This window comes from Sciurus vulgaris (assembly GCF_902686455.1).
Source record: "Sciurus vulgaris genome assembly, chromosome: 8".
In the NCBI taxonomy this organism is placed as follows: domain Eukaryota; kingdom Metazoa; phylum Chordata; class Mammalia; order Rodentia; family Sciuridae; genus Sciurus; species Sciurus vulgaris.
The window spans coordinates 76,738,229-76,764,793 of NC_136468.1; the positions used below are offsets into that span (position 1 = coordinate 76,738,229).

General features: G+C 35.0%; 1 protein-coding gene and 1 pseudogene across 14 annotated transcripts in view; one reads left to right on the forward strand and one right to left on the reverse strand.

Annotated features, from left to right (window-relative positions):
- Positions 1-26,565, reverse strand: part of DGKB (diacylglycerol kinase beta) — a 639,605-nt gene that overhangs the window by 513,505 nt on the left and 99,535 nt on the right. The window lies entirely within an intron of this gene.
- LOC306668865 (ras-related C3 botulinum toxin substrate 1-like) lies at positions 5,015-6,014 on the forward strand (annotated as a pseudogene). Its single transcript has 2 exons — positions 5,015-5,237; positions 5,319-6,014. The product of its transcript is annotated as a ras-related C3 botulinum toxin substrate 1-like (transcript).

The following is a 26,565-nucleotide window of genomic DNA, read 5'->3' on the forward strand; positions in this document are numbered from 1 at the left end:
GGAGCAGGCAGTCAGTTGGCCTTACCTACCCCGGTCTGACCTTGTTGGGGAGTGTCCTCTTCCCTTGTTGCTGGTTGAGAAGAGCAAGGGGGCTTAACACCCCGACAATCAATCACAAGACATAGACTGGCAGATTGGATTAAAAAAAAATCCAACAGTATGCTGCCTGCAAGAGACTCATCTCATAGAAAGAGATACCCACGGACTAAAGGTAAAAGGAGGGGGAAAAACATACCATGCACATGGACACAGCAAAAAAGCTGGAGTAGCCATCCTCATTTCAGATAATGTGGACTTCAAGCCAAAACTAGTCATAAGGGATAAAAAAGGACATTACATACTGCTTAAGGGAAGCATATATCAGCAAGATATAACAATCGTAAATATCTATGCCCTGAACATTGGCTCATCCATGTACGTCAAACAAATCCTTCTCAATTCCAGAAATCAAATAGACCACAACACAATCATACTAGGCAATTTTAACGCACCTCTCTCACCACTGGATAGATCTTCCAAACAAAAATTGAATAAAGAAACCATAGATCTCAATAACACAATCAATAATTTAGACTTAACTGACTTACACAGAATATACCATCCAACAAAGAACAAATACACTTTCTTCTCAGCAGCACATGGATCCTTCTCTAAAATAGACCATGTCTTATGTCACAAAGCTACTGTTAGCTAATACAAGAAGATAGAGATACTACCTTGTATTCTATCAGATCATAATGGATTGAAATAAAAAATAAATGACAGAATAAAAAACAGAAACTTCTCCAATACCTGGAGATTAAATAATACGCTATTTTAAGATGAATGGTAACAGAAGACATCAGGAGGGAAATAAAAAAAATTCTTAGAAGTAAACAAGAACACATCATATTAAAATCTCTGGGACACTATGAAAGCAGTACTTAGAGGAAGATATGTTTCATGGGGCGCATTCAACAAAAGACGTAGAAATCAACAAATAAACGACTTAACACTACAGCTCAAAGCTCTAGAAAAAGAAGAGCAGACCAACACCAAAAGTAGTAGAAGACAGGAAATAGTTAAAATCAGAGCCCAAATTAACAAAATTGAAACAAAAGAAACAATCGGAAAAATTAACAAAATAAATAGTTGGTTTTTTGAAAAAATAAACAAAATTGATAAACCCTTAGCCACGCTAACAAAGAGAAAGAGGGAGAAAACTCAAATTACTAAAATTTGGAATGAACAAGGAATATCACAACACACACGAGTGAAATACAAAACATAATTAGAAGCTATTTTGAAAATCTATATTCCAACAGAACAGAAAACTTCGAAGACATCAACAAGTTTCTAGAAAAATATGAATTACCTAAACTGAACCAGGAGGACATACACAACTTAAATAAATCAATTTCAAGCAATGAAATAGAAGAGGTCATCAAAAGCCTACCAAGAAAGAAAAGTCCGGGACCAGATGGGTTCTCAGCTGAGTTCTACAAAACCTTTAAAGAAGAGCTCATTCCAATACTTCTCAAAGTATTCCATGAAACAGAAGAGGAGGGAACCCTCCCAAACTCATTCTATGAAGCCAATATCACCCTGATACCTAAACCAAACAGAGACACTTCGAGGAAAGAAAATTTCAGACCAATATCCTTAATGAACATCGACACAAAAATTCTCAACAAAATTTTAGCAAATTGCCTACAAAAATATATTAAAAAGATAGTGCACCACGATCAAGTGGGTTTTATCCCAGGGATGCAACGTTGGTTCAACATACGAAAATCAATAAATGTCATTCACCATATCAACAGACTTAAAGTTAAGAATCACATGATTATTTCAATAGATGCCGAAAAAGCATTTGATAAAATACAGCATCCCTTCATGCTCAAAACACTAGAAAAAATGTGGCTAGTGAGAACATTCCTTAACATTGTAAAGGCCATCTACGCTAAGCCCATGGCCAATATCATTCTAAAAGGTGAAAAACTGAAAGCATTCCCCCTAAAAACTGGAACAAGGCAGGGATGCCCTCTTTCACCACTTCTATTCAACAACGTCCTTGAAAATCTAGCCAGAGCAATTAGACAAACCCAAGAAATTAAAGGGATATGAATTGGAAAAGAAGAACTCAAACTATCCCTGTTTGCTGATGACATAATTATATATTTAGTGGAACCTGGAAATTCGACCAGAAAACTTTAGAACTCATAAGTGAATTCAGTAAAGTAGCAGGTTACAAGATCAATGCTCATAAATCCAATGCATTTTTATACATAAGTGATGAATCTTCAGAAAGAGAAATTAGGAAAACTACCCCATTCACAATAGCATCAAAAAAAAATAAAATACTTGGGAATCAATCTCACAAAAGAGGTGAAAGACCTCTACAATGAGAACTACAGAACACTAAAGAAAGAAATTAAAGAAAATCTTAGAAAATGGAAAGATCTCCCATGTTCTTGGATAGACAGAATTAATATTGTCAAAATGGCCATACTACCAAAACTGCTATACAGATCCAATTCCAGTTAGAATCCTAATGACGTACCTTACAGAAATAGAGCAAGAAATCATGAAATTCATCTGGAAAAATAAGAAACCCAGAATATTTAAAGCAATCCTTAGCAGAAAGAGTGAAAGAGGGGGTATCGCAATACCAGATCTTCAACTCTACTACAAAGCAATAGTAACAAAAACGGCATGGTATTGGTACCAAAATAGACAGGTAGATCAGTGGTACAGAATAGAGGACATGGACACAAACCCAAATAAATACAATTTTCTCATATTAGACAAAGGGGCCAAAAATATGCAATGGAGAAAAGATAGCCTCTTCAACAAATGGTGCTGGAAAAACTGGAAATTCATATGCAAAAGAATGAAACTAAACCCCTATCTCTCACCCTACACAATACTCAACTCAAAATGGATCAAGGACCTCAGAATCAGACCAGAGACCCTGTATCTTTTTTTTTTTTTTTTTTTTTTTTTTTTTTTTTTTTTTTTTTTTTAATGCTATGCGATTCCCTGTATATTTGACTCAAAAGCAAACAAAAGTCATGTTTAGGCATACAAACACTTGAGTTAAACAATTTTATAGAAAGCAGGGATTCTTGCCTGCCCGATAGGCAATTTAAAAAAAATACAGTAGTGTTGGCATTTGAGACATAGTTCTATGTATTACAGCAAATGTACACATTTATATAAATACCACCACAATCAATATACAGAACTTTTGCTTCATTCCAAAATATCCCCTGGGTTCTTTTTGCTGTATAGTCACTCCCTTCCTCTACCCCTTAAGCCCTGGCCACCAGGCAACAATTGATCTGTTCTTCATCACTATACTCTTCTTTTGAAAGAATGTCCTTCATCAGCCAGGTGCAGTGACATAGGCCTATAAAATCAGCTGCTTGGGAGGCTGAGGCAGGAGGATCATGAGCTCAAAGTCAGCCTCAGCAACAGCAATGTGCTAAGCAACTCAGTGAGACCCTATCTCTAAATAAAATACAAAATAGGGCTGGGGATGTGGCTCAGTGGTCAAGTGCCCCTGAGTTCAATTCCTGGTACCAAAAACAAAAAAGAATATCCTATATCACATCCAAAATCTAATCAAAGCTGCTATTTTTTTTTTTTTTACTAAAGGCATCAACCACCTCATCCTCTGAAGCTGCAGCCAGCCAATATGTCAAATGTTCTTTTTATAAAAATTCTATAATGGAGCAAATTCTTAAGAATTCAATATCATTAGTATTACTGATAATGAGCCACCCTATGATAGAAGGGATAGTATTTATACCTAAATTATTAAATACTACTTTGCATATAAATTATCACAGTTTCTTTAACATTAGGAATATCCAGCAGGGTAACTTACATTTGTTCTTAGCATTGGTAATGACTATTGATAACTTCACTTGCTATACCTGAATTCTTTATTGTTAGAGTTTTATACTATAGGAAAAAAGCATAAGTACAGCTATAAATAATGATTTTTAGACAGGTGAAAAATAATAATTGTCAGATAATCATTTAAAGACAAATCTCAATTTCAATTGTGTACAGTGGAAAGCACAAGACTTAAGTAGGACACAACACTTTGATTATAAGATACTTTCATTCCCTAACACGTTACTCCATTTAAAAAATATTTATTTCTCTTAAAAAAAGAATATCCTGCAAATGGAATAATTCATCCTGAAATCTTTTGAGATTGCTTTCCTTATTCGGCATAGTGCCTTTGAGTTTTGTTCAAGTTGTCAAAATATATCAATAGAGCATTCTTATTGCTTTGAGTGATGTTCTACTGTATGAATATACCAAATTGTATTTATTTATTCATCCATGAAGGAAATTTGGGTTATTTCTGGTTTGGGATGATTATGAGTAGAGCTACCATAAACATGCATGCATGGTTTTTGTGTGAACTTAAAATTTTCTTTTGCCTAGGGTACATATCCTAGATGTCTAATTTTTCCAAAACCATTTATGGAAAAGACTAGCCCCTTTCTATTGAATCCCCACAAAACTATGGCCAGTTTTTTATACAAAGGTACATGTATCTTTCAACTATATGTAACACTGTCACAATTATTCCAATATAAATCTTGAATTATGTACAATATTGATTAGCAGGCATGAGTGGCAAGCATGAGCTTGCTCCCTTGTGTTAAGAAAGTGGTTAGTCTTTCTCTACTGAGTGTAATATAAGATGTAGTTTTTTTGTAGTTTCTCTATATCAATTTAAAGTTTCCTTGTACTCCCAGTCTATTTAGATGTTTGTTTGTTTGAAGAAACTATACAAAAAAATTTTCCAAAACTCACGTAAACGATGATAGATGAGGAGATGTAAATATGTTTGAATTGGGCTCAGACAAATGAACACATTACAGACTCATACGTGGCTACTCTGAAAAGTAGAGAACCCCTTGAGTGTTACAATGATGGACCTTTGGTTCTAGTCTGCTTACTGAGCATCATGTAATTTGCCTTTTTCACTGCAGTGATATAAGAAATAAAGATGAAGGTAGTACAGTTTTCCTCAGCTTTGGGTGGTGGCCGCTGCTGGGCTTCAACTTCCAGTTCACGGAGGGCAAGGCGGCGTGGACAGCGGCCCCGGCACCCTGGCCCCGCCGCCCACAGCTGCGCGTCCACCTGCCCGCTGCTTCTCGAGCTCGCAGCTTCTTGTCTCAGCACTCAGCCTCCGCCCGGGCCCCGCGTGCGGCCCAGATGCAGGCCATCAAGTGTGTGGTGTTGGGAGATGGGAATGTGTGCCGTTTACTATGCTTTCATTGAACTGTGATGGCATGATACATGAATTTAAGTTCTTCATAAATCGTCTGTGTTTTTGAGCGCTGTAGGTAAAACTTGCCTACTGATCAGTTATACAACCAATGCATTTCCTGGAGAGTATATCCCTACTGTTTTTGACAACTATTCTGCCAATGTTATGGTAGATGGGAAACCAGTGAATCTGGGCTTATGGGATACAGCTGGACAAGAAGGTTATGACAGATTGCGCCCCCTCTCCTATCCACAAACAGATGTTTTCTTAATTTGCTTTTCCCTTGTGAGTCCTGCATCATTTAAAAATGTCCGTGCAAAGTGGTAGCTGGAAGTACGACACCCCTGTCCCAACACTCCTATCATCCTAGTGGGAACGAAACTTGATCTTAGGAATGATAAAGACACAATTGAGAAACTGAAGGAGAAGAAACTGACTCCCATCACCTATCCACAAGGGTTAGCCATGGCTAAGGAGATTGGTGCTGTAAAATACCTGGAGTGCTCAGCACTCACACAGCGAGGTCTCAAGACAGTGTTTGATGAAGCTATCCGAGCAGTTCTCTGCCCACCTCCTGTCAAGAAGGGGAAGAGAAAATGCCTGCTGTTGTAAATGTCCAAGTCCCTCATTCTCGGTCCTGCCCCTTGAAACCTTTGTATGCTTTGCTCAAAAATGGTGGAGCCTTCGCACGCAATGAAAAGTTTTTGTTACAGATTAATTTTTCCATAAAACCATTTTGAACAACAACAACAACAACAACAAAAAAGACAAAGGTGGTACAGATATCAGGAAATGCCAGTATAGCAAATATTTTCACAGAACACAGAACATTAAGCTCTATTAACTTTAACTGAGAAAAAACTGGAAACCAAGGTCCTGCCTATCATTCATGCTTCAGATGATGCCTGTGGGTCCTAGATGTGCAGAGACAGTTCAAGGAGGATTAGATTCCTCCATGGAGATGGAAACCTGATTTACGAATTGGGAGGAGGGAACAAGCATACTCTGAGCATGTCCTTGCTCCTTGGCCTCAGAGCACTATTGGCTGTGCAGCCCCGCTGCCAGTCTCTGGAGGTGTGAAGTCTGGGGAAGTCTTCTCACCTGCAGGTGGTCTGTGAGGGTTTGCTCGGGTCACACTCACCAGGGAGGGGTAGGCGTAGCAGATGGGCACTCTGATTATCCACACTGACGGAGGCCCGTGTTTCACAGATGGACGTGGTGTTGGAACGATGAGGTCCAGTCACAGTACGGTATCTGCGTCTCAGCAGACAGCTCCATATATAGCCTTTGGGTGTGTTCATCACAGAGCATGGGATTGCAAATGCTGGCCGCCCTGCGGAGAAACCCTGCTGCCCCTTCCGACTCGCACTGCAGCTGCCGCAGGGAACCCAGGTCCCCGTTCTTCTCCCAGGCGTCCCTGCCCTCTAAGACCCTGCATCTTACAGAAGAAAAAGTAGGTCCAAATCTTCAACATGTCGGCTTAGGATCAGACTTCATTAACAGGACTCCCATAGCACAAGAAATAAAAGGAAGAATCAACAACTGGGATAGAGTCAAACTAAAAAGTTTTCTCTCAGCAAAGGAAACTATCAGTAATGTGAAGAAAGAGCATACAGAGTGGGAGAAAATCTTTGCCACTCATACATCAGATAGAGCACTAATTTCCTGAATATATAAAGAACTCAAAAAACTCTATACCAAGTGTACAAATAATACAATCAACAAATGGGCTAAGGAAATGAACAGACACTTCACAGAAGAAGATGTACAAGTGATCAACAGATATATGAAAAAATGTTCAACATCTCTAGTAATAAGAGAAATGCAAATCAAAACTACCCTAAGATTCCATCTCACCCCAATTAGAATGGCGATTATCAAGAACACAAGCAACAATAGGTGTTGGCGAGGATATGGGGGAAAAGGTACACTCATACATTGCTGGTGGTTTGCAAATTAGTGCAGCCACTCTGGAAAGCAGTTTGGAGATTCCACAGACAGCTTGGAATGGACCCACCATTTGACCCAGCTATCCCACTCCTTGGCCTATACCTAAAGGACTTAAAATCAGCATACTACAGAGATACAGCCACATCAATGTTCATAGCTGCTCAATTCACAATAGCCACATTGTGGAACCAATGTAGATGTCCTTCAATTGATGAATGGAGAAAGAAACTGTGGCATATATATACAATGGAACATTACTCCGCCATAAAGAATGATAAAACTATGGCATTTGCAGGCAAATGGATGAAATTGAAGAATATCATGCTAAGTGAGATAAGTCAATCTCAAAAAACCAAAGGACGAATGACTTCGCTGATAAGCGGATGATGACACATAATGGGGGGTGGGAGGGGTTAGTATTGGGGTTAGGGTTAGGTTTAGGGTGAGGGTTAGAGAGGGTGGCAAGAATGGAGGAAGGAAGGACTGTATAGAGGGAAAAGAGGGTGGGAGGGATTGGGGGGAAGGGGAAAAAAAAGAAAATTTATTCTTTATGGGTGTCCATCAAATGTATCATGCCTATATTTTATGAACTCTATTTTCACTTGGAATGTACAGTTTTCTTCCTTTATATTGTAAATCATTTGGGTTTATATGTCTGTGTGTGAGAGTATTTTTTTTTTGAACTTCCTATAAAGTTTATTTGTACAATTGCTGTTTAAATATGCTTATTAAATTTCACCTAATTCCAATCTCTGTATTTTTATAACAGATATCATTAGTTTAACCTATTATTGTCAAAAATCAGGACATAATTATATATTAAACACTATAAATAATATTTTAGATACCCAATATAGTTTTTTTTTGATTAAATGGTAATTTATTTATTTATTTATTTTTTTATTGTAAACAAATGGGATACATGTTGTTTCTCTGTTTCTACATGGCGTAAAGGCATACCATTTGTGTATTCATAAATTTACATAGAGTAATGTTGTTTGATTCATTCTGTTATTTTTTCCCTTCCCCCCACCCCTCCCACCCCTCTTTACCCTCCATACAGTACTTTCTTCCTCCATACTTGCCCCCCTCCCTAACCCTAACTCTAACCCTAACATTAACCCTTCCCTCCCCCCCTTTATGTGTCATCCTCCACTTATTAGCGATATCATTCGTCCTTTGGCTTTTTGAGATTGGCTTATCTCACTTAGCATGATATGCTCCAATTTCATCCATTTGCCTGCAAATGCCATAATTTTGTCATTCTTTATGGCTGAGTAATATTCCATTGTGTATATATACCACAGTTTCTTTATTCACTCATCAATTGAAGGGCATCTAGGTTGGTTCCATAGTCTGGCTATTGTGAATTGAGCAGCTATGAACATTGATGTGGCTGTATCTCTGTAGTATGCTGATTTTAAGTCCTTTGGGTATAGGCCAAGGAGTGGGATAGCTGGGTCAAATGGAGGGTCCATTCCAAGTTTTCTAAGGAATCTCCACACTGCTTTCCAGAGTGGCTGCACTAATTTGCAACCTCACCAGCAATGTATGAGTGTACCTTTCTCCCCACATCCTCGCCAACACCTGTTGCTTGTATTTTTGATAATCGCCATTCTAATTGGGGTGAGATGGAATCTTAGGGTGGTTTTGATTTGCATTTCTCTTATTACTAGAGATGTTGAACATTTTTTCATATGTTTATTGATTGCTTGTACAGATTCAATGCAATCCCAATTAAAATCCCAATGACGTACCTTACAGAAATAGAGCAAGCAATCATGAAATTCATCTGGAAGAATAAGAAACCTAGAATAGCTAAAGCAATCCTTCGCAGGAAAAATGAAGCAGGGGGTATCGCAATACCCGAACTTCAACTTTATTACAAAGCAATAGTAATAAAGACGGCATGGTACTGGTACCAAAATAGACAGGTAGATCAATGGTACAGAATAGAGGACACGGACACAAACCCAAATAAATACAACTTTCTAATACTAGACAAAGGCGCCAAAAATATGCAATGGAGAAAAGATAGCCTCTTCAACAAATGGTGCTGGGAGAATTGGAAATCCATATGCAACAGAATGAAACTAAACCCATATCTTTCACCCTGCACAAAACTCAACTCAAAATGGATTAAGGACCTTGGAATCAGACCAGAGACTCTGCAGATTATAGAAGAAAAAGTAGGTCCCGATCTTCAACATGTCGGGCTAGGACCAGACTTCCTTAACAGGACTCCCATAGCACAAGAAATAAAAGCAAGAATCAATAACTGGGATAGATTCAAACTAAAAAGCTTTCTCTCAGCAAAGGAAACTATCAGTAATGTGAAGAAAGAGCCTACAGAGTGGGAGAATATCTTTGCCAATCATACTTCAGATAGAGCACTAATCTCCAGAATCTATAAAGAACTCAAAAAACTCTACTCCAAGAATTCAAATAATCCAGTCGACAAATGGGCTAAGGAAATGAACAGACACTTCACAGGAGAGTATTTTTAATTGAGATAAAATTTCTGAGAAAATTCAGTGCTTTTACTATTTTAAATATGCAATTTTTATGTTCTCAGTACATTATCAATATTCTACAACCATTACCCCTGATTCCAGGATATTTCCATTTCCCTGAAAGGAAGCCCATACTCATTAACAGTAACTCCCCATCTTCTCTTCTTTTCAGTGCTTGATTACCACTAATCAATTTTCTTTGTATATGAATTTGCCTATTTTGAATATTTCATATAAACAGAATACAGTTTCCTATATATTTCATTTTTAGTACATAGTTTGTTAGCATTTTTATCTATCATTAGGATTAATATCCTCTGATATCCCTACTAGATTGTAGGTTACTATAGGATTGAAAATACATATCTACATTTTTGCACAACTTTTAACTTTATGACAAAACTGAAATGTAGAATTGCAATAAATATTTGGATTGAGTTGGAGATGTAGCTCAGTGACAAGTCTCTGTTTTTATTCCTGGTATCGCCATAAAAATAAAATGGGATTAATTTAACAAGAACTCTTCCCAAATTACAACAAATTATGGTAATTGTTTTGACATGGTTCTTGTCAAAAACTTACATTACAGCAAAGATGAAATTATGTGTTGAAAAGAGAGATGAAGCTGATCCCTATTCCAAATCCTTCTTTGTAGATGATAAGGTAATATTCAAAGTTAGTAAAATCCATTTTACTACTTCTTGCTTATAAATAGATACAGACCCTTCTATACATACCTACAGAGACATACACTTACACAATATACACAATCTGCAATGTCATATTCTAATAGACTATGTGAACCACATTGTAGCTCCATGATAAATGAAATGGGGGTAAGTATTTTTTGGTTCCTTATAGGTAGGCCCCACCAGAAGTTTGGAAACACTGCCTAAAGCTGGTCTTTTCATTTCCATGAGAGTAAAAAGACATTCGTATATAACTGCCCCAGAAAGGGTAAAAGTTCTTAAAATTATTCATGGTGTATTTTACTGACTTATCAGTCATAGTTTATATTGTATTATTTCCAGTAGGGAGAACACGGGCTAAAATAAGAGCTAAAAATCTTGATATATGTGACTATTATTTCCATGAGCTGAAGTTCAATTATGACCTCAGACTCAAACAATTTAAGAAAGTATTTCATACTTAGATGACTCACTATCAATTTGACATCCTCCTTTTCTAATTCTCAAGTTCCAATTCCAACATCTTGACATGACAACATCTTGGATTTCCACTTCACTGATTTATTTTTGGAACTCTTTTGTTCTTCTGTTTTTGTCTCAATAACTTTTCTTGGATCTAGTCTCTCCGAGATTGAGGCCTTGACTTGTTCCACTGATCTGCAGATGGGCATTTTGTTATGGGAATTCCCAAGGGCTCTAGAGATTCATAACCTATGAACAGAATTCCTGTATATGAACTGCCTACATATCTTCTTTGATTCTCAATTTTATTAACTTGTGATTTTCCTACTGCTATATTTTACCTACCTTTTGGGAGAACACATAGTATCTTACTTGATAATTACACTAATTTTTAAATTTCTTCCTATGACTTATCACCATCAAAATTCCAACCTTTTTGATCCTGCTATCTCTGGATCATGTTCTGTGAAAAACAGTATTGGGCAGAGAAAGAGGAGAAAGGATGCACGTCTAGGTCTGGCTTGCCCTCAAGGACACAAGACAGATGCTAAGGCAGTAACACCTGGATGAAAGACTGTAGGTAAGACATGGTGTCAGTCACATTGCAGTTAATATCAGAGCTCCACATGAAAGAGCACACTGACAGATTCTGGCCTGAGCTAAGAAATCCAGGCACACAGCCAGCCAGGCAAGGCAGCTGTGAGCAGGGGATCAATTCACAGTTCATACAGATCTATAATGGGATAAAGGTCTGGCGATCATGAAGATAGGCAAATGAAGTGCTAGGCAGTCAAGTGTTAGAGAGTTGGGTTCAACAGCTGTTTAATCTTCAGCATATGGAAGCAGGAGAGATGTTCAGCACAGAAGATTGAGGCTTCTAGAAATCAAAGGAGGGTCATGAGTTAGGGCAGTTCTGAGACACAGGTATAATTCCAGAGGCACTTACACTTGACTGCCGCATCTATTTCCTACCACTCCAACACTTGACACGGTTCTATTGAAAAGATCATCCTCCCTCTTGGGGGCCATAGGCATGGCATGTCTCCATTTACAGTTGCTTTTAATACTAATAATTAATATATCCTTAGATTCAGATCATAGAGAATACTGGGGAGATTTCATAGTGCTGGGACACAAAATAACATACAATGAAGTTTAATACTTAGATGAAATTATAAATAAGCAATTATGATTTACCCAAATTTGTAGGGAGCCTGTGATTTCTTTTAGTACACAAATTCTCTAAAGGTTATATATAATATAAGTATGTGAGAATATTCCTCTGAGCTTTGATGTGGTGTTTGGTCTTCATTGCTTTCTTAGTGTTTATGATCAAGTTTAAGGATATTTTTCCCACTTAATAAATAAATAGGTTAATCATAGGTACAATTTGTATTCTTCCTATATGTCTAGTTAGAGTTTTAGTCCGTCATTGAGTACATGAAATAGAATAAATATTAACTATAAGCTGATTCCTCTAGTCTCTGTTAGTAATAACAAAAAACATTCCACTGTTAATAACTAACATTAGAGTTCTTGGAAGGGGTAACTTCTACAGAAACTTTGTCATGTTCTTTCAGGGAAATGAAAACTAAACAGAGCACGGAGCCCTCTACCTTGCTGGGAACTGTTTTTCTTTTTAAGCTCTCATACAGTAAAAACATGTTTATTGAATAAGATCATTAATTATACTCTTGAAGATTTTTTACTTAACATTTCCTTGTATTAACCATAAAATGATGTAATCAATACCAAAGAAAACAACATACAAAAAGACTCTGTGAACAATAAAGATTCAGACTCAGCCTCAGAACACTTGGTGTCTCTGTGTGCTGTTTCTCCACCGCGCCGACACCTTCCATCCACATAGGACGCCCGATTGCTGCTAGGGCTGGACCCTGGCACTTGACTTGTAGGCCAAAGAACTCAGAGAACAACAGTGGATACCAATTGCGATATGACAGTAGCATATCAATCTTCCTAGAAAGTAATTTGATATTAATAACCACAACAGAAAGAATGTGCTTATTTGGGCTTCTCCTTTCAGTTACTAGCAGAATTACTTAAGAACTGAGGAGTACCAAGTCTGAAAGTAGGACTTCTTTTATTCAGGAAACTCCCTTGCAGTGGGCCAGGAGACACAGGGCAGCTGATAGAGTAGATTTGCCTCTTATGATTTGTCTCCCCAGCACCTGCATTGGTATATGAGTACTTCTATGTACCCTAAAATACCTACTCCCTGGGAATTCCTCTCATGTTGGCTCAGTCATATGATAAACAATGAATGAGAATTCAACTAGCTGCGTAAGGAATGAATATTAAATTATTATGTACTTTTGCAAAGTTCTAAATTGTACATAATTTTAAGGACAATTAAATTTCTTTTATATAAACCTGAAATAAAAGTAAATTAAGATGGGCATTTGGCAGTATATAGCTAATGGGTCCTAAACACTGCTACATTAAAAGAAACAAGCAAACAAAAAAACAACAAAAAATATTTTTAATTAATCTCACATCTCTTTAGGCATCTGTTATATCTTGAATGATCTTTTTGTGAATTACTGCCTCTTTATTTAAAAAAAAAAAAACTCAAGTACTTATCAGGTTAATCTCAAAGACCATGTGGAATAATGAAGCAATGTAAAATCAGATAGATTTGGATTTGAGTCTTGGCTCTAGAATTCTTGGTTGAATGTACTGGGCATAGATCTAACTTGTCTGCCACTCAGTTTTCTGATAGTTAAAATTTGAATAATGATACAGACTTTTCAATACTGCACCTAGCAATATGGCAGTGTGTAATAAATTCCCATTCCTTTGAATCATCCTAAACATAAACTTTGGCCATCCTTCAACAGTTCCCTATTGCCTTCAAATTTCAATATAAACCCTTCCTATTGTCATCATAGGTATGTCTAAATACAATGAAAACTCAAATTAATAATTATTTTGTATTCCACCAAATTTGCACATCAATATCCAGTCATTCAATTCCCAAGGCATGCCCTGAGCTCAGAGCTCTTTCTGTGTTCATAGTGTTCCTTTTGACCAGGATTCCCTTCAATGTCATGAGAAGTTCAAAAAACTGTATGCTGTGGTCTACCTGCCAGCTTGTCCACACTATCTCTCAGGACGTCCTTTAGCCACTGTAGGTAGTACCCTTCTCTTCCTGGAACTCCTCATAATAGCTCTTAGAATCTATATAATTTTAATGCATTAGTTATATTAGTTATAGTTTTCATGTGTATAGTGTTTTAGTTTGCAAAGTGTTTTTTACTACCTCATTTCAAAATCACAATAACTTTAACTTTTTTTCCTGCTTAGCATAAGAAGATCATTAACTATGCAGAATCACATAGATAAAATCAGATAGCTGAAAATTTTTGAAGAAGTGATTACTTTTAGTGCTGGGGATATAGCTCAGTTGGTAGAGAGCTCGCCTCACAAGCACAAGACCCTGGGTTCCATTCCCTGCACTGCAAAAAAAAAAAAAAAAAAAAAAAACAAAGAAGTGATCACTTTTATACATATCACAAACTTATTCTCTTCCTTTGAAAAAAAAAAAAAAAAAGAAAACAATAATTGTTTCCAGTTCAGCCAAGGAACTAAGTTAGGAGTTCGTGACTTACTACTTTAGTTTAATGAATTTTATTACTTATTTTTATAGCACAAAGACATATTTGACTTCCATTTACTATCTTAAATTATTGTGTAAAGAATATGTCTTTAGTATATGCAAAAATATAAGAAAACAAACCAAAGGAATCCTATGAATACTTTCTAAATTAAAATGTTTTACTGTATTTTGTGTTTTGCTCAGGATTATGTTTGAATAATGATAGAATTTATGCACAAATAGACACATTATTTCTTTTGAAAACTTCAAAATACAGGCAAATTTTTCATAATGTACTTTTACATAATTACTATAAAAATATATTTTAAACAATAAACCTAAAACTTTTATGCTTCATTATTAGGAGAAAGCAAATAGAAAAGCAAAGGACTATGATAGAGAAATAAAAATTATTTTTCAAATAACACATCCTCATTATGCCTCATGAGAAAACCTATTTGTTTGTTCCCAAGTAAATACATTTTAAAAACATAGGCCAATAGTTTTACCACCTAAATATTAATCATACTGCTATGAGAATCCCACAACATATTCTATGGTCAACAAGACTACTCAACTTAGAAAGTGCATTTGCTCTTTGTACAAAATATTTGTGAAGGACTAACTGTAGATTCACAATTTAGCCTTTTATTCACCAAAGTAGACAGTTCCATGGTTCCCAGTTTCAGTGAGGTTGGGGAAATTGGTAAACAAAGATGATAACAATGGTATCTTCATTGTGCTTTTACTGGGATCAATATCTGGGGCATGGTAAATACCAACTAACTATAATCCCTTTTCATTGTCTGGACTGTCAGACTATGCTGACCTCTGGGATTTTTTTTTCCCCATCACCTGAATTAAGGTTATTCTACATTCTTCTCATTAAAAAATGTGTATAAATACTTTAAACTTCAAAATTTTTAGCCAAAACCAAGAATATAATGTAAACTCCTTTAAAGTTATATTTAACATACTAATTTAAAATTTTTGTTATGCCAAATTCACTTTGTGAGCAATGGAAATAAATGTAGTCATTATATGTGCTAAATCAAAACATTTAATCAAATGCAATTATGAGTTACAATTCTGAATCTGCACCTTATTTCAAAATTTTAAACCCACGCTAGTTCAGAAGATGACAATTTTATTTAGTTTTTTTTTAAATTCCTTATGTGGGTTGCAAAGAACTGAGAAACCAGACTTTCTGGCAACAATACTGTATTCTCTGATCACAATGCTAATAACATCCTCTTTTAGAACAATACAAAATTACTAAAGTTTCCAACTAGTTTCTCAACATAAAATTTTTAGTTCTCTCTACAAACAACAGTATTAGGCAATGTGGAAAAACCAGTTTATTTATTCTGCAAGCATACATGTATCAAAGGATAGTAAGTTGCTCACATACATATATTAAAGAACACAAAACTCCATATTTTTACCAAATCTTAAATTCTGAAGACCAGTCAAGTAAATGTAGCAAATTTATAATGTGGCTTTGTGTATCTTCTCATCTTTGCCACACCTCAAGAGGCTGCGATGATCTCAATGTGGAGGAAGAGGCTAGGAATTGCACTCATAACTGGAAGCAGTTAAGATGTGTACTTCTAGACCTTGGATCTAGGATGAACAACAGGATAGTCTCTCAAAATGGACCTCCTTTTCTTCCCTCTAATTTTGAAAATATTACAAGAAAATACATGGGAGGACTCTTCAAGCCATAATGTGCTATGGTAATGAGATCTTGAGATATATGCAGAAGAGCCTACATACAGTCCTGCTCCACTAAATATTCCCCTCTGGATATTCCCACCTCTGATTTGCACTTCTGAAAATTCTTGCTCCACTTTTTAATACAAAGATCATATTAAAGAACTTGGGAATTTTTAATCTATCGGGTAAACAGAAAAAGCAGAGGAGGGTGGGAGGTGAGGGGTATAAGAATTCCAGTTCAGAAAAGAACCTGTTGTTCTTACATGTGGAACTCCCTGATGTTATTAGAACTTCTAGTACTATGATTCAGAATTATATTTAGAATTAGACTTATTACTCTAAAAAGTGGTACAGTTTGATCTGGTTCCCATAAAGCTTAAACTAATGATATTAAACATGAACTTTACTTACACTGTGACAATCAATCTACAGATTTTTCAAAATTTGGGGGAATAGGGCTGACTAGCAATGACATACCATGTCTGTGGACATTGTCCCTCAATTCTTCTGACTAACCTTGTCTAGCATTCGGAAGGGAAGTATATTGTGCTGTTTTTATGAAATAGCATCTCTTACAGTTCACATTCAAATGTTGGAATATTTGCTACAACAACTTCCAACAAACTTTGCTATGTCTGCTATCAAATAAAAAACCTACTCCACTGCTGGTTAAATGTGTAGACTGTTCAGGGGTGAGAGGACTTCTGATGCACAGTAGCCGTATTTCAGACATTCACCTGAGAGGACCAAGGTTAGTCACACCTTGTTTAAATGCTTTTGAAGATCTAAAAAGAAAAATGTTGGATGAGGATGATGATGTTAGAAAGGAATTTACTTACAAAGCAAGAGTGAGTGGGTTTGAGAGATTTAAGTTTCATGTAGCATCACACAATTTAAAAACCAGGCATAAGCAACTGCAGTGAAAAAGGCTACAGCAGTCCTCAGGGAAATGCAGGACTCCTTTGACCAATATGCTTCTACTACAGAGGAAATTCTTCATCGTGTAGACATTGTTTTCTTTCTTTTCTTTAACCAATACCATCTCATAAATTCACTTAGTAATTATAAAAGCTGCCAGGAACAAAGAAGTTGCCAAAGATAAGACAAAACTATTTATTAGTTTCCTAGGTCTGTTATAAAAATTACTAGAAGTCTGATGATTTAAGCCAATAGATATTTATTCTCTCATAGGTCTGGAGACTGGAGGTCTGAAATCAAGGTGCTGGCAGGGTTGGCTCTTTCCGGAGGCCCAGAGGGAGTAGCTGTTTCAGGTCTCTCCATCAGCTTCTGGTGTCTGCTGGAATTCCTTGGTGATCTTTGGCTTGAGGACCTATCACTCCAATCTCTGCCTCTGCCTTCACATGGTCTCTCTGCTCCTGTGTTTTATAAAGGCACTGGTCACTGGACTTAAAGCTAGCCCATCAGAAATCCAGGATGATTTCATTTTGAGATCCTTGACTTAATTGAATTTGCAAAGACTCTTTTCCTTAATAAAGACCCAATATGTTATGACTTACGACTTAGACAAATCTTTTTTGGAACTACTGTTTAACTTATTAGACATCAGTTTTAGGTAGAAATCTTAATGGTGATGTGCAATCAAAACTTTTATTGATGCATTTCTCTGAAAACCCAGGGCCTTCACAAAATTTGTTAAAGTCTATTGTTTTTAATGGTCTGCCAGTTCAGGCCCTTTGAAAAGCACATACAGGTAGAAACATCTATGAAAAGGGAGGAGGAGCAAGAATAAGTCGGGAGAAACTTTAGACTGTAAAGCAAATAAATCCAAAATCAGTGAAAGGGACAAGGAAGAAGAGGATTGGGTAGCAAAGCCTCAGACAGTGGCAGAGTGGTCTCCTCAAGGATAATAAGGAGTTCCCCAGAAAACATAGCCCATTGAAAGAATTCTCTTGGAGAAAACATCCTGGATTTCTACCACCATTAGCTTGATTTGCCTGGGAGCAGTCCAGGGAGAACCATGGCCTCAGTGTCCATACTGCAGCAAATCTGAAGTGTTACTCCTAAATGATTAGGAGGTAGTCAAAGCTCATGTGAGAATCTTTCTAACACCATTCACAAAAAATCCAAGAAGAATTGAAAAAGAAGGAAAATTCTGCAACACAGCTCCTTTGATATCTCTAGAAAATCAAATCTGAACGCATCCTAGGACATTCTTCTAGTATTATTGATTTTGAGATATCCAGGTGATCTGTAAGATTCCCAATACCATGGTTATTTCTGCAGCCAAGAATTACTGGAAACCTTTAAGGCATATTACTCCATGATGGAGATGCAATACCTGGAGTGCTTGTGGATAGGGATGCCTGCACTCTGACAAAGGATCAATTAAATGGTCCTGATTGCAAAAAAGAACCAAACTGATCACCTGAGGTACAAAAACAATCTCATGCTTAACAATAAATGAAATATGGAAATAAGAAAGATTTTTCTACTCTGTTGCTAAAATTTTCACAATTTTTATGAACAGAGCTACATATCAGATACCTTTATATATTCAGGAGGTCCAATTTGCTGTAATGAACAGTGTGAATACTTAGCCTCTACAAAATAAAATTACAGAAATGAGTTTGTAAAACAATTTTTGTTGTTAACTGGAAGAAGACAAAAGATAAATACTTGATGCAAAACTTTAAAATAAATTTTAGATCATGCATATAAGAATAATTTGGTGAGTAGACAGGAGTATGATAAGGATACAAGCATCACATACTCTCTGTATCACCAGATATATTGACATAAGCAAAGTGAACAGAAACAGATGTGTAATGAGAGTTTTAATTCTCCTGTTGTTACCTGTGGCATCAGTTGGTGATTCATAGCCATTCATTTTAGATGTACATACACACACAAAAAAATAGAAAAAATAGGAGAAAACTTCAATGCTCCATTGTATTTGGGCATGACCAAACCTCAGGCATCTATTTTCTACCTTTCTCATCCCTCACCACTCCCTCCTATCACCTTTCCCTTTTGGTCAGACAGTACTGACTGCATGTTCCACTCACTTTTTACCATTAGACCTTTAAATGTTTACCATTAAAGGTTAACTTTATCATTGAATTAATTAATTTACATTTAATTTACCATTAAATGTTTTAGTTTCTAAAAACTCTTGCCTCTTTATGTTTTGTCAAGCCTTATGTTTATTCATTGCATCTTTAACATATTATTTACTTTTCTTTCTGCTTAGAAGGCAAATGTAATTTGTACCTGAGGCTTACATGACAGCTTCATTGTATACTGTACATGTGTGAATTAACAGGCACATAACATGCTAAAATTAGGTATTATAAGATTAATTGGTGCTTTAGGTCTTTATGTTATGCAAAATTCTTTGCTGGGTGTTGTATAGATGTTTAAATATTTATTATTATTTGAAAAAATTTGGTTCAGTGTTTTTATATGTTGGTAATACATTTGTTTGTATTAAAAATAATGGCAGACAGGCTTTTCCTATTAAAGAAAATGAATATTCAACACATTTCTAATAATATATTAGATTTACAGGAGCCTGAAGCAAGAGGATGGAGAATTTAAGACCAGCTTCAGCAACTTAGCAAGGCCCTAAGCAACTCAAATAAAAATTAGGGCTGGAGATGTGGTTCAGAGGTTGAGTGTCCATGAGTTTAATTCCCAGTCCCTCCCCCGTGCAAAAGCATTATATTTAAATGAGAAATTAATGCATTATATTTATTAATCAAAATATTGTATAATCAATGAATTCAGTGAAAGTAACCGAAGAATCACCAAGAAAGTAAGAAGAGTAAGAAAAGTCAGGAACAGCATTGGAATTTAACCAAGTAGAAAGTCCAAATAAGTCTGAACAGTTGCAGTCCCCCGACATCAGCTTTTCTAAATAAGATAAAGTAAACAATAATGAGAGGTAGACAAAAATATGATGAAATTGTGTCTGACTCAGAGAAAACTCTGGAGGAGAGCATGAGAGGGCTGTTGCACTGAATGAAAGATGAAATCACCCGGAGATGTAAATGGGCCATAAATAAAAATGATTATCACTGGCCAACATCTGTGGCAAATTATTTTGTATTGCAATCTGTCATGCATCATGATAAAGGCATGTTGATATTAGTTCTATTTTCATGAACCCACATTGCCTCTTTTTTTTTTTTTTGCAGTTTCACTGCAAAGAGAAAATTTTTTCCTAGATAGTAAGTTCATTTTACTCTTGTAAATGAGCTTAAATAACTAAAATTTGTGACAGACCCCTTGCATTGTTTGATTTGGGGTCTCAACTTGCATGAGTGTTTTCGGACCTCATCTATAGGACTGAAGGTACATAAGGACCAGTTTAAAAGTCGGTCTGAATGATTGGGCCAAAAGATTTATAAAACTTCTTCCTCATGTTGTCTTTATAAGATTGGGAAGTAAGCTAAGTATTTCCTCTGAAGTTAGAGATAGGGAGGATAAAAACATTTAAATAAAGAGAATTCAAAGAAATTAAACTCAATTTTTACTCTGTAAGAGCTTTGTCTATGGCACATTGTTTTAGCATGTACAAATTATAGAGAAGATTTTAAATTCATCCTATATATTTGCCACTAAAAATCTGAAATCACAGAAAAACCAGGAGATAGTAAGAAATAGAAATTTTCAAAAACCTCAAATTTCCTCTTATTTATAAATGATTATCATTATTATTTGCTGCAGCATAATTTGAATGTTGTCATGAATAAGGCTATTTGATTAATAACTTTAAAATAACTGGCCCTTTGAAAATATTTAAATCTTAATTAGATTATAATTGCATATCAATCATCCTTTTTCCAAACTTATAATCTATATAGTCATATGCAATAGTCTTCTCAAAATTATCAGATTTTCTAAGTAAGTCCAGTTAATAAAGACAGATGGCCAACTAAATGAAATTGGCAGCCAATTTATCTAAATTTGTGAGACTTTCAAACAACAATTTGTTATTGTCTTAGACTTCTCCACTTCCTTTTCTCCCTTTTTTTGGTTTTCTTTCCATCACAGATTTCTTTATATTCCTTGGCTATAACTGTCCAAAATGAAGTCATATTACCTGGCATGTTACTTCGCTGTTACCTGTGAGTGGTTTTTGTATTTTAAGGTAGTATCAATTCAATTTTTTATGATTATCTGATTAACAATGCCCATTTTTAAAAATGAAAGTACTTCAACATAAAAAGATAGTCACTCATAATTTCTGAACCTGGAAATGATGACTATTATCTGTGTATTGACATTCTTTGGGGATATTTTCAGTAAGCATGCATAAATACATATTTACAAAACTGGGATCAGAAATTACAGAAATAACATTATGTGACATTTTCAAATTGCACTTTCGCTTTATATATCTTAGGTATTTTTTCAGAAACCCATTCCATCAACATTACTGATTGAGTAGCGTTTCTTGGTATTGTTGTACCATAATTATATGAACTGGCCTCTTTTTAGGGGGCATTTAAATTACTATTAAATATCTGTTAATATTAATAGTCTAATAAAAGGCACATACATAGATATTGAGAACATATTTCCTTCTATTCATCCCGTAAATTCCTAAAAGCAGTGTTTCTAAATCAAAGTTTTTAAGGTTTAGGCTAATTTTAAGGTTTTGGCTTTACATCCTGCTAATCTAACATTTAATGAGTTTGAACTAATTTAAATTGTCACAGCAGTCTACAAGAGGAAAGTTTTGGCTATTGTGTATAAAATCTGAAAATAATTTATATGTGAAACAAATCTACTTGCATTGCAGCTATAAGAATCAAACAGGCAAATCAAAATGCCACATTAATTCAGATTTCATATCACTGTGAATCAATTAAGTGAACCTAGGTGTAAATAGCAAATTCTCTGATTTACTTGCACAATAGTGGAATGATTACTGAGTATCATGTTCTTAAAGAGAAAATGAATAAAGAAGAAAACTGGTATAAAGTAGAGAGGACAGGATTCAGAGTAAGAAGACCTGTGCTACTAGGGCAAACATGTTCCCTGAATCTAATGATGATGATTGTTTTCATCTTCAAATAAAGATAGCATTGTGGACAGTCTCTAAGCCTTTCCAGTTCTAAAACTCCACATCATGTACAATCACAAGAATGGGATCCTAATTAGAATAAATTATACTCCATGCATGTATAACATGTTAAAATAAACTCTATGTCATATATATCTGAAAAGAATTTTAAAAATTAATGAAACACTCACACTATATGAAAACTCTGTAAGGAAACGACCATTACTTATTTTTTCTTAGCTTTTTTCCCATAGAACTTAGCACATAAAGTACCTTGCATGAAATCATCGTTTTATGAGACATAAGGATCACATTAAAACCTATTTTTAAAATAAGCATGCTAAGATGCTTATTAATCATTAATCAAATATTGTTTCATAGGATTAACTAAAAATAAAGTAAAAATTGATTTTCCAGTACTAACTATTCTGCACTCCTTGGCAGATGGAATATGTATTCCTGTAGCTTAATTTTTTTCTACAAAGAAAATAGATAATTTTGGTCTCATGAAAAGTTATTACTTAAGGAATCTTATTAATTGTTTTTATATTTCCTCTATATAGTAAAAAAAGAGAGTTGATGGAATTGACTTCTTTCATTCTTAGATAATTTTGTATTTTATATGTATTTATCAATTTATATGATTTTTAAGTATAATATGAATTACTTATTTGTATTTATTTTTATGTCAATTGTTTAAATTAACAAAAGGAAATTTTGAAAGGTTTGCTATCACAAGGCGCACCTGGAATGCAGCCTTTGAAAAGCTTCTTTAAAAGTCCTCTGTTCTTCTGAGGGGCAGAACCACAGCCTCTGGGACTGGAGTTCCTGTGCCTCTCCTTTGCTAGAAAAGCAAAAAATATTCTTTTTCCTTTTTCTTAAAAAAAAAAAAAAAAGGGTAAAACTTCCCTGTTATTTCGGTGTTAATATCAGTGTTATATTTCAATTAAAATGTAATAATTATAAGCATCATTTAATATAAACTTGGATAAATCTACATGATCAAAATATTCAAATAACAACAAAGAATATAATGTAAAAAACTGAAGGCTACTATAAGCCTCAGAATTCAATATTTTATCTATTCCTATTTTGTTAAACCATTTCTTTTTCTTTTTACACTATCTATTGATTCCCTGAATTAAAAGTGGAAAATATGCTTACCACATGTCCAAAGATATACAAAATTTTACTGGTTGTATTTTTGGTTTTAGTTCCTTCAATGTGTTTTACAGGAAGATATTAGAAATAGAGGAGGTGGAAATTCTGGAATGTTTCTAATGAGTAAAACAGAATTAAGTTGAATGGAGGTATTTTTTTCTTTCTCACTTTCACCCATAAATCTTTCTAATCAAAGTAAATGTACTGTCTAGTCAGAGCTCAAGCAGAGGAGTCCATTCTCCTGCTGATCTTCTGCTGCTTCCCTTAGCCTCAGCTAATGATAGGATGCTATGCCAGAGATATGGCATAAAATTTATTAGCATAATTATGAAGAGTGAGCATTCAATATTTCAAGTCTAAAGTTAGACTCATTAGGTTAGAAAACTAATGGAATGTAGACTGTTTTGTTTCTAAGTAAGAAAACTAGAGCCTAACTTAATATGGTTCATATTGGCTTTCACATGTTTCAAATCCTGTGGAAATAGAATATAACTTTGTTCAGTTTGTGGTATCTGCATATCTCTCTTTGCTTTTTAGAAATTGAGTCTTGCAATAGGATAAATTTGGGCCAAACAGGATATAGAAATATAAATCATATATCTGGATGTTTCTCATATTAAATGGAGGGGGAGATTGCAGTATTTTTTGTTGAAATGGAAGTTAGTTTTTACTTCACACATAGCAATCCAAATTTCAAAGACTAAGAACATAATAAAATACAAAGCAACAACTCTCATGAATAAAATTTAATGTTGTCAGAAAGCAGTTAAGAATCCTTAAACTCAAGAGGATCATTTCATAACAGTTCACACTTATCATTATACACTTCCGGATGTACTACCAGATGCTCTTCATAAAAAACAGATCCTGAATTTTGGGCAATTCAATGGACTGGGCTAACTCGTGAGTTCTTCTAATTGGCACTTTTAGTTCTTCAACTGGCACTTTATTACTCCAAATATTCCACTAAAAGGATCTATTTTGATCCTTCAATTCCAGACTATCTGATGTGTATTTTCTTTGGAGTCTAGGAAAATCATGCAGTTCATTGTCACTTTTCTCCCCCTCAGGGCTGTGCTGGGGGTGGAACCCAGGACCTTGTGCAAGCTAGGCAATTGTTCTGCCACTAGGACACATACCCCTGGTAGGCAAATTTTCTTAATTATACTTTACATTTTTATTCTTTATTGGAGATTCTTCTTGTATAGGGTTTTATTTCACAGCACTGGCTTAGATGTAAAAAGGGGGCATGGAATGCAAAGAAATGACCTGTGCTGACTCCAAGCTGGGGCACTTGGATAATGATGTACTTCTGCACACTTCCTCTTCCCTGTTTCTGACAGCTGGAAAATGAATAAGGCCTGGACCCTTATTTGAGCAGGTAGGAAATGGCCGAGCCACATGATACAAGTAACATGAGTCGCTAAATGACCCTCAGATGGCCCACAGATCGGAACATTCTTCTAGCTATTTTGTCCACTAAGTATATAAGCTTATTTATTCTTTAAGTCTTAAAATTTGGGGTTTCTGTTTTGCATCTTAACCCATCCTAACAAACACACTTTAGTATTTTGCCTATTTTTGTATTATAACATTTCAAAACCACTTAGCAGCACTTATAAAAATAAGCATATAATACTATCACTTACTTCTTAACCAAATGGTATGATTGATCTCTGAGAAAAGGAGCTATATCACTAGGTTAATTTTGTGCCACTTGAAGGAGAATGTTCCAAGCACCAATTAGATTTAATTTTCATATATTAAATCAATAGCTCAAACTATGCCATATTTTAGTTTGGATGGTATTGTATTCTTGGGCACTTTGTTTAAAAAAATGGAATAACTTCTTTGTCTCCTGCTTAGGTGTTTGCTAAATACCCTAGACCTTATACCTCTGTGTTGTTTTTTCTGTGTTCAAAGTAGATACATGCTTTTCATTCCAATCACAAAGATCTTCAATAATATAAATTGTATGAAATAATATTTTTATATTTGACATTATAATCTTAAATTTCTGAGAAGTTATGCTAACCTCTGATGTTTCTTGTCAGCATAGACTTTTATTTCATGTTATTCTCTTAAATCTCACAAACAATAATACTTAGAACACTTTTGCCTCCTAACTTTCTCTTTTCCTTATTATCTGTTTTTTCTGGATTCAATTGTTGCAGTTTTCATTTTAATGTTTTTTTTCTTTCAGACTATTATCTTCTTCAAATAATTTATGATTCTCGGTTATTCATTCATATTTTGCATCAATAAACAACTGAGGTTGTTTCACAATTTTCTGTTTATCATAAAATGACTAATTCTATCAAAAGGTGAGTTTTTCTTAAGGTGTGTGCTTGAGTAAGATGTAGATTAGCTCTCAACCTTCAAGTCACCACAGGGAAATATTCTGATATAAAGTGCTTTTTATATACACATGGAAACTTTTCTATCCTGTTCAGTTTTCAATTCAATATTCACCTTCTGTTTCCTCCTTAGGTGCAATTTGGTTATTGTTTAGGCTTTAATATTATTTAAAATGGTCAAATATAAAGCTACACATCCAAATTCTTTGAAAATACCAGAAGGGAATAAATTCTGCAAATCATCCACCATTAACCTGTCTGTGGACTCCTGATTGTATCCCCACAGTCTATCCCAGCTCTAGTCAGGGATTTCTACATCTATCATTACCTAATCACAGTTTTTTCTTGGTTTTATTGTCTTTGCTCTGGTCTGTCAATTAAATCACTTTTATTTTCCAGTTGTAATAGAAATTACCCAAGAACTTATTTTTAATCAGGAAATTCTAACTAGCACATCTTTATTTAAATAACCTATTCCATTTGTAAAGCAAGGTAGATATTTGTAGACATTTTACACAAGATATTTGTATTACTATATAGAATCCTCTAAGTGTGTTCTTATTACCATATCATAAGAAGATATATTTATAAAGGTTGTATCATTACAAATATTTTGAACAATAAAGCTTTTATCTGATGGCCATGACCAGTTAATTAAGGAAATTCTAACCTCTTCCCCACTCCTTTTTTCTTCAATCCTTTTTACTTACATATACTTGGACACATGTGGAAAGGAATATATAATTGACCATGTGATTTAATTAATGAGTTAAATAAGAATACTAAGAT